Genomic DNA, 13,250 nt, shown 5'->3' on the forward strand with positions numbered 1-13,250 from the left:
TAATGTTAAGAAAATAGGTAATACTTTGGCTGTTTTAAAAAAAAATCACTTTGTACTCTACAAACTTACTGCTTATCAAGATATTAATGCTAAACAGACTTTGCAGAACCCCAAGTTTCTTCTGGTCACACATGAGTTGTACCCCCCCCCCCAGGTTAGCAGCACATTTTCCTCACCCACCATTTTCCCAAACGACCCTTCCCAATGTGTGGAGCTGCAATACAGTATTTATAGGTTTATTTACACATATGGGGATTTTATATAACACATATTTCAAAGGAAGTACTCACATGCTAATGAATAATTTGGCAACTCTTTTAACTATTCATTTGTTGATCTTTGAAATGGTCTCCCTTAGGGACAAATCAGAATAAGCAATTTGGTCTTGGTGCAAACAAACTATGAATACTACTTAAAAAACTCAGATGCCTCATGATTTGTTTTCATATTTATCACTAGCTCACGCACTAGCCGTGGCTTGGACATTTTCTTAAAACGTAAGAGTGATCATACTGCTCACTGTTAAGTTTTCAATAATTTTCCATCTTTTACTGGAAAAATATTTTAAATTTTTGTATGATATATGTGGCCCTTCGTATTTTGGTCTCTTCAAGACATCTCTTGCCTGTTCTTGCCTTACACTCTGCGCTCCAGTCAACCTAAGTCACTAGTCCCCACAATGGATCAGCGCCTCTGTACATGCTATCCCTGGAATCCACTCCGTTCCTCCACCTTCCATGAGGTGGATTCTCTCTCAGCTGTGCATAATAAACTCATTTCACCTTCTGACCATAAATCTTCTCTGAACTGTTCCAGTTATTTTCACCACTCTCCTTAGTGCAGTATAGGTTTAAAGAGGAAGAACCAAAATCAGATATGTAAGTGAGGAGGGAGGAAATGGAAACAGCTGGAGTAAAGGAGAATGAGGTGGGTGAGGAGTCTGGTTCCTGGTTAAAAATCTACCTGCAGGGTATGCAGGGATGGTTTAACATTCGCAAATCAATCAACGTAATACACCACATTAATAAAATGAAGAACAAAAATCACATGATCATCTCAATAGATACAGAGAAAGCATTTGACAAGATCCAGCATCCATTTATGATAAAAACTCTGAATAAAATGGGTATAGAAGGAAAGTACCTCAACATAATAAAGACCATATATGACAATCCCACAGCTAATATCATCCTCAATGGTGAAAAACTGAAAGCTATCCCTCTAAGAACAGGAACCAGACAAGGATGCCCACTGTCACCACTCCTATTTAACATAGTATTGGAAGTCCTAGCCAGAGCAATCAGGCAAGAGAAAGAAATAAAAGGGATCCAAATTGGAAAGGAAGAAGTGAAACTGTCACTATTTGCAGATGACATGATTTTATATATAGAAAACCCTAAAGAATCCACCAGAAAACTTTTAGAAGTAATAAACGAATATGGTAAAGTTGCAGGATACAAAATCAACATACAAAAATCAGTTGCATTTCTGTACACTAACAACGAAGTAGCAGAAAGAGAAATTAAGAATACCATCCCATTTACAATTGCAACAAAAAGAATAAAATACCTAGGAATAAACTTAACCAAAGAGGTGAAAGATCTGTACACCGAAAACTATAAAACATTTCTGAAAGAAATTGAAGAAGACACAAAGAAATGGAAAGATATTCCGTGCTCTTGGATTGGAAGAATTAACATAGTTAAGATGTCCATACTTCCTAAAGCCATCTATAGATTCAATGCAATCCCTATCAAAGTTCCAACAACATTTTTCACAGAAATAGAGCAAAGAATCCTAAAATTTATATGGAACAACAAAAGACCCCGAATAGCTAAAGGAATCCTGAGAAAAAAGAACAAAGCTGGAGGTATCACACTCCCTGATTTCAAAATATACTACATTCTATAGTAACCAAAACAGCATGGTACTGGCACAAAAACAGACACACAGATCAATGGAATAGAATCGAAAGCCCAGAAATAAACCCACACATCTATGGACAGCTAATCTTTGACAAAGGAGCCAAGAACATACAATGGGGAAAAGAAAGTCTCTTCAACAAATGGTGTTGGGAAAACTGGATAGCCATATGCAAAAAAATGAAAGTAGATCCTTACCTTACACCATACGCAAAAATTAACTCCAAATGGATTAAAGACTTGAATGTAAGACCTGAAACTGTGAAAGTTCTAGAAGAAAACATAGGCAGTACGCTCTTCGACATCAGTCTTAGCAACATCTTTTCAAACACCACATCTGACCGGGCAAGAGAAACAATAGAAAAAATAAACAAATGGGACTACATCAAACTAAAAAGCTTCTGCACAGCAAAGGAAACCATCAACAAAACGAAAAGACAACCTAACAATGGGAGAAGATATTTGCAAACCATACATCTGATAAGGGCTTAATCTCCAAAATATATAAAGAACTCATGCATCTCAACAACAAAAAAACTACCAACCCAATTAAAAAATGGGCAAAAGACCTGAACAGACATTTCTCCAAAGAAGATATACAGATGGCCAACAGACACATGAAAAGATGTTCAAAATCACTAACTATCAGGGAAATGCAAATCAAAACTACAATGAGATATCACCTCACGCCCGTCAGAATGGCTATAATTAACAAGACAGGAAACAACATGTGTTGGAGAGGTTGTGGAGAGAAGGGAACTCTCATACACTGCTGGTGGGAGTACAAACTGGTGCAGCCACTATGGAAAACAGTATGGAGATTCCTCAAAAAATCAAGGATAGAACTACCATATGATCCAGCTATTCCACTGTTGGGTATTTATCCAAAGAACTTGAAAACACCAATTTGCAAAGGTACATGCACCCCTGTGTTCACTGCAGCCTTATTCACGATAGCCAAGACTTGGAAGCAACCTAAGTGCCCATCAAGGGACGAATGGATAAAAAAGCTGTGGTATATATACACAATGGAATACTACTCAGCCATAAGAAACGATGAAATCCAGCCATTTGTGACAACATGGATGGACATTGAGGGCATGATGCAAAGTGAAATAAGTCAGAGGGAGAAGGTCAAATACTGTATGATTTCCTTCATTAAGTAGTAGATAATAACAACAATAAACAAACACATAGGGACAGAGATTGGGTTGGTGCTTACCAGAGGGGAAGTGGGGAGGGAGGAGGGTGAAAGGGATAATTCGGTACATGTGTGTGGTGATGGGTTGTAATTAGTATTTTGGTGGTGAACATGATGTAATCTATGCAGAAATAGAAGTACAATGATGTACACCTGAAATTTTTACAATGTTATAAACCAATGTTACTGCAATAAACAAAAAATTAAAAAAAAAAAAACATGTAAAAAAAAAAAAAAAATCTACCTGTGATTTTTCAGGCCTGACCTGAACTACAACCACAAAGGCAATTACAAGAAGTCTTTACCTGGCAGGCCTCACAGAGGAACGCTGCCCTTCCCACACCAGACTTAGAGCACAGCCAATGCACTGCAGCTGCAGTCAAGGAATTGGGCCTCTCTAGGGCCAGCCTTGTGCTTACATATATTTGCATTCCCATTTCAGGCTCCTCCATTCAGAGACCTCTTTATGTGGAGTCTTTTGCAGAGACCTTCCTCATGTGCCTCTGCTGAGGCATCCAGATTGAGGAGGGGTCAGACGGAAGAGAGGGAAGCCATGAAGACACTTTTCTCCACTCTGCCTTAGCACTCAGTAATTTTCCACTGCTATCCTTCTCTTTACCCTCCCCTCGCCCTCTCTGGACCCCAGATACATAGAATTATAGGAGCCTTTTGTCATGGCTCCCTCAACAGTGAGATGACCTCCAAGTCTATGCTGAGCCACCTGAGCCTTGATCTGTGCCATTCAATGGGGAAAAACGGAAGGGGAGGTGGGCAGAGCAGCACCTTCTTGGGGTTTCAGCCTCTTGCTTATATTGCTGCAGGAAGTGATGAAAGACTTGCCCGTTAACCTTCACTTTCGGCTTGACTTCTCCAAGCCCTAGCAGTTCATCTCTCTCCAGCTCAGCTGAGCTCCTGACAGGGGGATGGCCAGACAGTAAGGAGCTCCAGGGAGCCTCCAAACAACCTGAAGATGCTAGTCAACGGAGGAGCAGAAATAGAACTGTCTGTAAAATACCACCCTGACTCTGTCATGAATCACTGCTGCCAGCAATAGATTTGTAAAATTCTTGAAATTATAGCATCTTCAGTATATACATAAAACATGAAGAGCAAAGTTGAGGAATGATAAAAAATTGATTAAACTGATAATTCTTTTATCTTCTCCAGTAAGAGAGGTACCCTACATTTACTTTGGCCATCCTTACAGAGTGAATCTGTGTCGAGTTCTGACGGTACCTTTCTTCCACATGGAAAGTAGAGTGGTAGGGTGGGGAGAATACCATGATTACATTTTCTTGGAAAATGACTGAATTGAAGTTTTATATTTCAAGAGCCTAAAAAGAGAAGTAACCAGTTTCCTGGGCAAAAGAGGGTAAGAGGTATAGCGATCTGAACTGTGACTGGACAGAGGAACCCTCACTATCCCAGTGTTTTGAGGACAGTTTGCAGCTTGGAAATGGCTGCTCATATGAACAGGGGAATGGCCACTTGCTTATATAAGGCATCTGCCAATATGTACAGCACTAGTAGGAATACAGGACCATTAAATTCCAGCCTAAACACTCTAGGCAAGTTGTTATTTTTTTGGCTGTCACTCACATTTGAGGTTTCTTCAAGATATAGGGTGTACTAGATACTCTACACATCAAAGAGACTAGGGCTTGGAGAGCCCAGATTTGAACTGGGGTATGTTTTTGCACCAAAAAGAGGCAGTAGGGTGCAATCTAGAGTTACATATTTAAACTTCTGTAACCCATTTATGAGTTATTTTTTCCATAAAATTAGCAAAGATATTTATCTTAGTGCATGAATTAGCATGAGACTCACAAGGTATAAATTCTTTAATTCCACCTGGAAATTAAGGTACATATTTATGAAACTGATATGATGCTTGTAAAATAATTTCTTACTGAAAAATCACATGACTAAATTCTCAACACTATTATTAGTATTAAAATTCCTATTACAAGTCCATGATAGTCATCTCAAATCAGAAACTTAAAGCACAAGTCAATATTGCTTTGAGTAATTGAATAAAATCTAATTTTAGATTTTAATGTACAAACGGAAGCCAGAATACTAATAATTGATAAGAAGCAATATAAAATTTTTGGAAAACAAGAAGTGTCAGGTATTATTTAAATCAAAGTTTTAGTAAACAATCCCAAAATAAATGCTTAGGATGGAAGAGAGTTATTACAGGTAAAAAAGTTAGGATATTATGATAACAATCTAAAATTTAAAAACATTCTTCTTGGTTTTAATAGCTATTCACACTTCCTCTTAATTATTGTTTACATTTCAAAAGTGCATTTCCTATAAAAATATCAAACATTATTTTGGATTTAGAATTTTATAGTCCCCAACTCAAAAACAGTAATTATTGTTATATCAGAATTTACAATATCTGATGAATCTCTATATGGAATGTATTAAAAAAAGAAAAAATTGATAGATATTAGTAAAAATTTTAAAACATAATTAATTCATTTAGCAGACTTTTTTCAAGTATCTATGCTGTCAGACACCATGCTAGGATCTGATGATATATATTTAATAAATGTAATTTCTAAAAGGATAAAATTGAAGTTAAAATTAACTGGTGCTTTCTGGTTATTTAAATGTTTTTTTTATTTTAAAAATATCTGAAAAATGATTGAAAAAAAGTTGGTTTCTTTCCCATTAATTTAACAAATGATTCAAAAACCAAAAAAATTATGAATTCCATACCAAAGATAAGTTTGAAAATCATTCCCGAAATTATGAAATTCTGTCTTGTGTACACGTGACTTTCTGGATTCATCACTCTAACAGTCATGTAAGAACTAGACTTTTGATTTAAAAAACCCATGAAGAATACCCGACAAATACTACAAAATGCAGAGTGGACTGCTCCAAAATATCCTTCCTCACACTTTTTTCCCTCCATGCCTCACATTTTTTCTCAGCAAATAGCCAGCCACTTTCAAAAGAGAGTTTTAAGTAGAAAGCATGAGACCAACATTAAGACCTAGGGAAAAAAAAAAAGAAAAGAATGACACAAAAGGAAAAGCCATGTTAAGATGATACATCATTTAAAAATCACTAAAATAGGTCCTTTAGTTAAATAATTCTCTTTAACTTCAATGAAGTTTTATATACATTTTTTAAAAAAGAACAAACAAGAGAAAAAGAGCCTTTAAGAAAAGGTACATTTTTAAAAAAAAAACAAGAGAAACAAAGAAGTAAGGGAGGACTGGGCTGGCCCCGTGGCTTAGCGGTTAAGTGCGCGTGCTCTGCTGCTGGCGGCCCGGTTCAGATCCTGGGCGCACACCGAGGCACCGCTTCTCTGGCCATGCTGAGGCCGCGTCCCACATACAGCAACTAGAAGGATGTGCAGCTATGACATACAACTATCTACTGGGGCTTTGGGGGAAAACAAATAAAAAAAGAAAAAAGAAGTAAGGGAGGACAAATTTCAAGACAAAACAAAAGGGTGAAAAGTAAGCTGGCACAGTTTAGAGAAAAAACTAAAAAAACCCCAAAAAACAGGCACATTTGCAAGGAAGAAGAGGAAGAGGAGGAGGAGGAGAAATTCAACTTAACATAGATTCAGGGTACTAAGTGTGAGGAATTCACACAAAACAAAATAAAAGAAAAACAAAGATGTACAATTATACAGGGTATTATAGAAAGATAGACAATGCACTTTTGACATTTAGATGACTGGTTTTCAAAAAGAAATGTACAAGAATAAAAAGGAACAGAAAATAATTCAAAAAATAACACAGAAAATATAAAGTTTGATTAAATGAACACTTGAATCTACAAATCGAAAGGAAACAGTTATTCCAGGAAAAATTTATATGAAATGACCACGGTGTGGGGTCTTTGCCCTGGAACCCCAGATATCCTCATAGCTAATTCATTCACATGACCCCTGATAGGGAGGCCATAGTGACTCTACATCAAATAGCATCATGCCTTATACCTGATCCACCATTCCTGCACCTTGTTTTACATTTTTTTTCTAAAGCACTGATCACTGCCTGAGATTAGATGGATAGACAGATAGACAGACAGACAGGTAAGGAGATACTTATCTGTTTATCGCCTCTCTCTCCAATTAGAATGCATGCTCCAAGAAGCCAACTTTTGTTTTTTTTACACTATTTTATCTCCAGCGACTACGCAGGTATATCAAAGGTATTTAATATTTGTTGAGCAAATAAATACTTTTAATAAATAAAGAATCATATAGTAATCTGGGCAGAAAAGAACAGATTACATTCAAGAGGGAAATTCCTATTGATCTGCTCTCCAGAGTAACACTCGCTTAAAGACTGAGGAGCAAGGAAATACTTATTCAAAGTGTATCCTAGGGGCCTGCCCGGTGGCGCAAGTGGTTAAGTGCCTGCGCTCCGCTGCCATGGCCCCAGGTTCGCCCGTTTGGATCCCGGGCGCGCACTGACGCACTGCTTGTCAAGTCATGCTGTGGCGGTGTTCCATATAAAGTGGAGGAAGATGGGCATGGATGTTAGCCCAGGGCCAGTCTTCCTCAGCAAAAAAGAGGAGGATTGGCAGATGTTAGCTCAGGGCAGATCTTCCTCACACACACACAAAAAAAGTGTATCCTGACAATTAGCTTTTAAGTATCAAGATAATAGACAGAAATTCACAAGAATGCTTGCAGAATACATGATTCCTTCTTGAAAAAGATATTTTTGAAGATCTCTAGATGGCCAAGAAATTAAAATAAACATTTCAAAAACAAAATCGTGATAAAGAATGGGCATGATCTATTTAAATACAAGACTAAGGCTAAGAAGCAGTGCAAATTATGGTTACAGAGTGAAATAGAAATGTTACAAATTTTGACACTATGAAAATATTAATAAAATTAATGATAAGATATAGAGGAGGAAGGGCTGTGTGCAAGGATTCTGATTTCGATCATCTATTGCTGGGAACTGATACTATCTCAATTTGAAAAATGAGGTTAAAATGATTCAATGTTAAAAAGTTTTTCGGGCCAGCCCCAGTGGCCTAGCCCTAAGTTCGGCGCGCTCCACTTCGGTGGCCCAGGTTCGGTTTCCAGGCATAGACCTAAACTGCTTGGTTAGCGGCCATACTGTGCTGGCGGCCCACATACGAAAAAATAGAGGAACAGTGGCAGGGATGTTAGCTCAGGATGAATCTTCCTCAGCAAAAAAACAAAAAGAAGTTTTTCATAATCTTGTTTTCTTAATTTTAGAGGTATCATTGGGAACTAATATTCCATTTATTTATTGATTTATGCATGTTTATGTATCTCAGTATATACATCTCGATTCTTCTAATTATCCATATTGCTAACATAAATGCCTCAGTTTTCTCATCTATGAAATGGGGATAACAACAGTGCTTACTGCATAGGGAGTAGAAGATTAAATAACCAATACATGCAAAGCACTTAAAACCTGGTCCAGCTATCATCTGTCTATTTGTATAACAGGCATGTTAAAGATGATAATTTATCAAGGCGATGATTTGATTAGAGGGAAAATAAATCTTCTATGCTTAATTTTTTTATATAATGAGCACCTATTATTTTTATGAATACAAAAATAGCCTTTAAATATAATGTAATTAACTAAACAAGAAATATGGAGAAAATGTTCCCTATTTTATTACCATAGATGACAATTATGTCTATTCCTGTATAATATCTGTCAGAGTGAATTACAGTACACTACCGTTTGTGTATTTTTGTTTATTTGTTTCTAAATATGATTCTATTAAAACCCACATTATCCTTTCCCAAAGCTGGTTGTGTATCTCCTCCCCCGCCGCTTTCCATTTAGCTTTGCTCTCTCTTACAGAAAATTTATTTGGAAACAAAAGCATTATGCTCTTTCTAATGTCAGTGTCTTAGTGACAACCACCTGTATTTACAATATTTTTCTTTCGTAAATATTAATGGGTCAGTGGAGAAGTAGGGGATAGAACAGGACAGGCTGTAAACAGTGGGGTTTGGGAAGACTTCTAAAACAATGGTGATGCTGCCAACGTCAAGCCAAATCCCTTTCTCAGCAAGGATTAAGAAGTACTGTACTGAGCTGACACATACCATTCCACCGGTCTTCTCTCTCACGGTTAACGTAAACCCTGAGGATCTATAATGAGCAAATGTATTTCTTCAAAATTGAATTTCAAATTTACTACCAGTATCTCCTATGATTTTTATTTTATTTTTTTAACCTAGAACTGTTCCTATATATATACAATTTAAAACACATATGACATTAACTAGCTCACCACACGAACTCATTACATATAAAATAATGCCTTTTTTATTTGGCATTTATTCTAGTAATTATGGTAACTGAAGAGTGTTCATTGTAACTAATTAAAATCAGATGAAGTAACACCCACACTACTATCTTTTAAAAATGAGATAGTATTCATTCAGAGCACATGTGCATAATAAAGATAATACTGAATGCTGCTAAATATTAAATCAATGACATTTATTCATGATAAAGAATAAAACTGGATAATTTTCCCCCTTGAAACTGCAAATGGATAAAAATCTTGGTATATGTTGCCCTCTAGTGGAATTTGAAAAATAGACAGTTCAATTATATTTTGGTGCCCTTCCAATATTTGCAATACAAAGTTTACTAATACAAATGTTTTTAAAGATAGAATAACTTATTTCTTTCAAAATGGTAAGTAGTATAAAATAATTTTCCATTAATTGTTTGTAGTTGATAGGTTTTACTTTTAAAAATCAAGAATTGTAAAAAAAAAGTCTATCGCAGCCATTAAAGACTGAGAAGGTGTGATTCATTTAAAATGAAAAGTAGAAATAGAGAACTAGGGCATATAATTTTATTTTCTTGGGATCTCTGCCAAGAAATGGTATTCAAGTTGATTCTATAAAACTATAATCTAAAACTCATCTCTCTACCACTAGGATGACTAAAACTGTATTTTAGTTTTTTGGAGGAAAGTAATATTTTGAAAAGCCCATAATATCAACAAATAAGAAACAGTGTTCATAGAAATATGAAAGAAATATTTTTTCAGAAGCATTTTGTTACCTTTTGATTTGCTTTCAAAGAAAATATTGTGCTCTATTTCCACTAAATTGTGTTTTTAGTTTATAATTTCAATACATATTGACAGAGATACATTTTTCTAAGTTACACTCTAGTATAGAAGAGGTGAATGTATGATAGTATCTAAAATACATTCTATTTATGATAGGCATTTAAAATTATGTTATCATTAATTCACTATTTTACATCACTTCTTTATCTCTACTTCAACCTTACTGTTGCTTACTTTTTACAATTCCTAATTTAAGCATATATATGTTTAGAAAAAGAATCTTATTTATGTACTTGTGCAAATTTCCTTTCCTTAAAAAATAGTCTTAAAGTATGGTAGCTCAATTAATTGTAGAGACCAAATGTTTGTGATTCCATTTACCCTTTGAAAAATTATATAACAAATATTTAGTCGACTATATTTCTTGTTTACTTATTAACAAATGTTCCCATTCCCAAATCTTTAAGAGCAATTTAAACTAGTGAAAACATAAGATTTTATAAATATAAAGAAATTATAAAATAATTAAAAATAGCCCTGGATTATTTAAAGAATAATAAGTATATCTGTAACACAAATTAAAGTCAAAAATGAGATAAATAACCCACAATAAAATTTGTCCAATCTGTAGGTCATTTTTTTTTCTTCCTTAAAATACAAATGTCATTTTCATTTCATATTTTACATTATGGTATACTTTTTATGGATTCAATATTCACAACCTTTCTCTTTATTCAATTTATGTTTAAAAAAAATGACCACAAGCAATTAAACATAATAAACATAGATATGACTAGAAATTTCTTTTAAAAATAAAGCATCAATAAAATAAGGACATAAATATTGTGTTATGTTAATGTGAATTTTGTCATGGGACATGTCAAATAATCTCACTAGGTACCAAAGGTAGCTTTTGGTGGAACTGGCAAGTTTTAACTTGTCTTCAGTGAGTAACTGAGCTCCATTGTGTGGATGCCTTTCTCAATTCCCACTTCCTCTGCCCCTGTGATGGTCCTGCCTTTATAAGACCTTACCATGCTTCCTCCACCAACGGTTGCCCCTGGCTCCATATCATCCTCCCCATTGAAATCTCACCTGAGTCCTCACCACTAATATGAATTAGAGCTCTATTATTCAAAGCATCTTTTAGAAATCACTTTTTCCATTAATAGATTTTCAAAGTGAGGAGGGCAGGAAGGGATGGTATTAGTGAGGTCTATATTCAAATCATCTTGAGAAACCCCGAGTGCTTAACCATAGTTTTCTACATATCACACTTTTAGAAAGGCTAAATATTAAAGGGGGATAATGGACTAACACATCATTGATTTCAAGGTCATATGCATTTTTGCAAGGGGGCCCTAGCAACAGAATGGGGCTCTGAGTGAAATTTCAAAGGACCGTGGCAAACCAGCCAGGTAATATTGGTATATTCAGAATATCATCTGAGTGTGTCTCTCTCTTACCTTCTTCACCTCTCACCACCCACCCACACACCCTAAATCATGACATACATCATATATTTGGCTGACTAATTTTTGGAGACACCGTGCTTCCAAAGCAAGGTTTGGCAAACTATGCACAGCCCTTCACCTCTTTTGGCAAATACATTTTTATTGGACCACTGCCACGCTCTTTTGTTTGTGTATTGCCTGTGGCTGCACTCCTATTACAATGGCAGAGTTGAGAGGTTGTGACAAAGGCTGTATGGCTCACAAAGCCTGAATGATTTACAGAAAACATTGGCCCAACTCTGCTCTAAAGTATTATTGTTTTCTCAACCAGTCCATGAAGCTCTCCACCGATGACTTTTTCACTGACCCGGCACAGTTCTAGAGAGCCTGCCTTTCATCTTTCAGAACAGAGCAGAGCAGAAAGTGAATTCTTGGCATTGATGTCTTCTGAGGGAATACAGTATGAAGTGTAGACCTGATACCATGACTACTAAAGCTAATCAGGCTGATGACCCTTAGAACTGAGTGTCTATACATCAATTCATTCATCTGTCGGTTAATTCTTTTTCAGATTGTTTGCAGATTCGTCAGGCAAGAAGTATTCTTAATCCCATTATTGCAGCTATAAAAATGTTTTTTTGCAAACCCAATCTCTATTTTTATTAAGTGTCTCAACATCTGTTTCCAAGGCCATGTGACCTCCACTAAGTAATAATGGTCATTATCAGTTTTGACTATATGCAACAATGTCCCTTTTTCCTTTACTTGAGTCTAGGAAATACATACGGTTGTTTCAGGTAACCATGACACTCTATTGAGTTAAAAAGGTAAGTGTGGACATAGCTATTTGAGTCAGATAGCTCTACCTGTAACACACATCAGTGCAGAGAAAGCATAGTCCTTTGCTTACCTTTCATGGAATGAAGCTAGTCAGGCTCGAGGGAATAAAACATGATGTTGTCCAGTGACACAGCAGCTGTCAGAAAACTCTTAGGTAAACTGATGTTGAGTTCCCTCAGGTAAGTTACTTCAACATGTCTTCATTTATTCCCTCTCTATAAATAGCAAAACCACAAACCCCCTATGGTGGAGGATAGGCGTGCAGAGGGAGTGAGAGGACATAGTCAGATGAAGAATTAAGAGAAAAACATACCAAAGCATGTTTATAACTTCAAAATTGTCTCTGGGAAATCTGTTTTCAGTCTACTGTGTAAAATCATGATAAAAGGAAGCATATTTTTCCCATCATATTTTAAGACAATGGCCATTGTCTGGATTTGTCTATAAAAACTCAGAAATAGTCGCAATCTATTCAACACAGACTCTTGCCAATTGAGATAAACTTTGACAGAATGGCCATCTTAAGGTTTGTGAAGGAAGGTTTATATTTTTATTATCTAAATTTACCAGCTTTACTTTTGCAAGGTACAAAAGGAATTTGCTCCTAGATGATATAGAACTTCTAAGGTGTGGACTCCTTAAAGTGCTGTAGGACTGTGTCTTTACATAAACCAACAAGTGATGGGGCTCTAAAAATTCTGAACGCAGGCCATATTTTTAATACCAAAAAATTAACAAAAATTATAACAATCACATTTG

Source organism: Ceratotherium simum, chromosome 27 (assembly GCF_057802395.1).
Source record: "Ceratotherium simum simum isolate JZ-2026a chromosome 27, ASM5780239v1, whole genome shotgun sequence".
Taxonomy (NCBI): domain Eukaryota; kingdom Metazoa; phylum Chordata; class Mammalia; order Perissodactyla; family Rhinocerotidae; genus Ceratotherium; species Ceratotherium simum.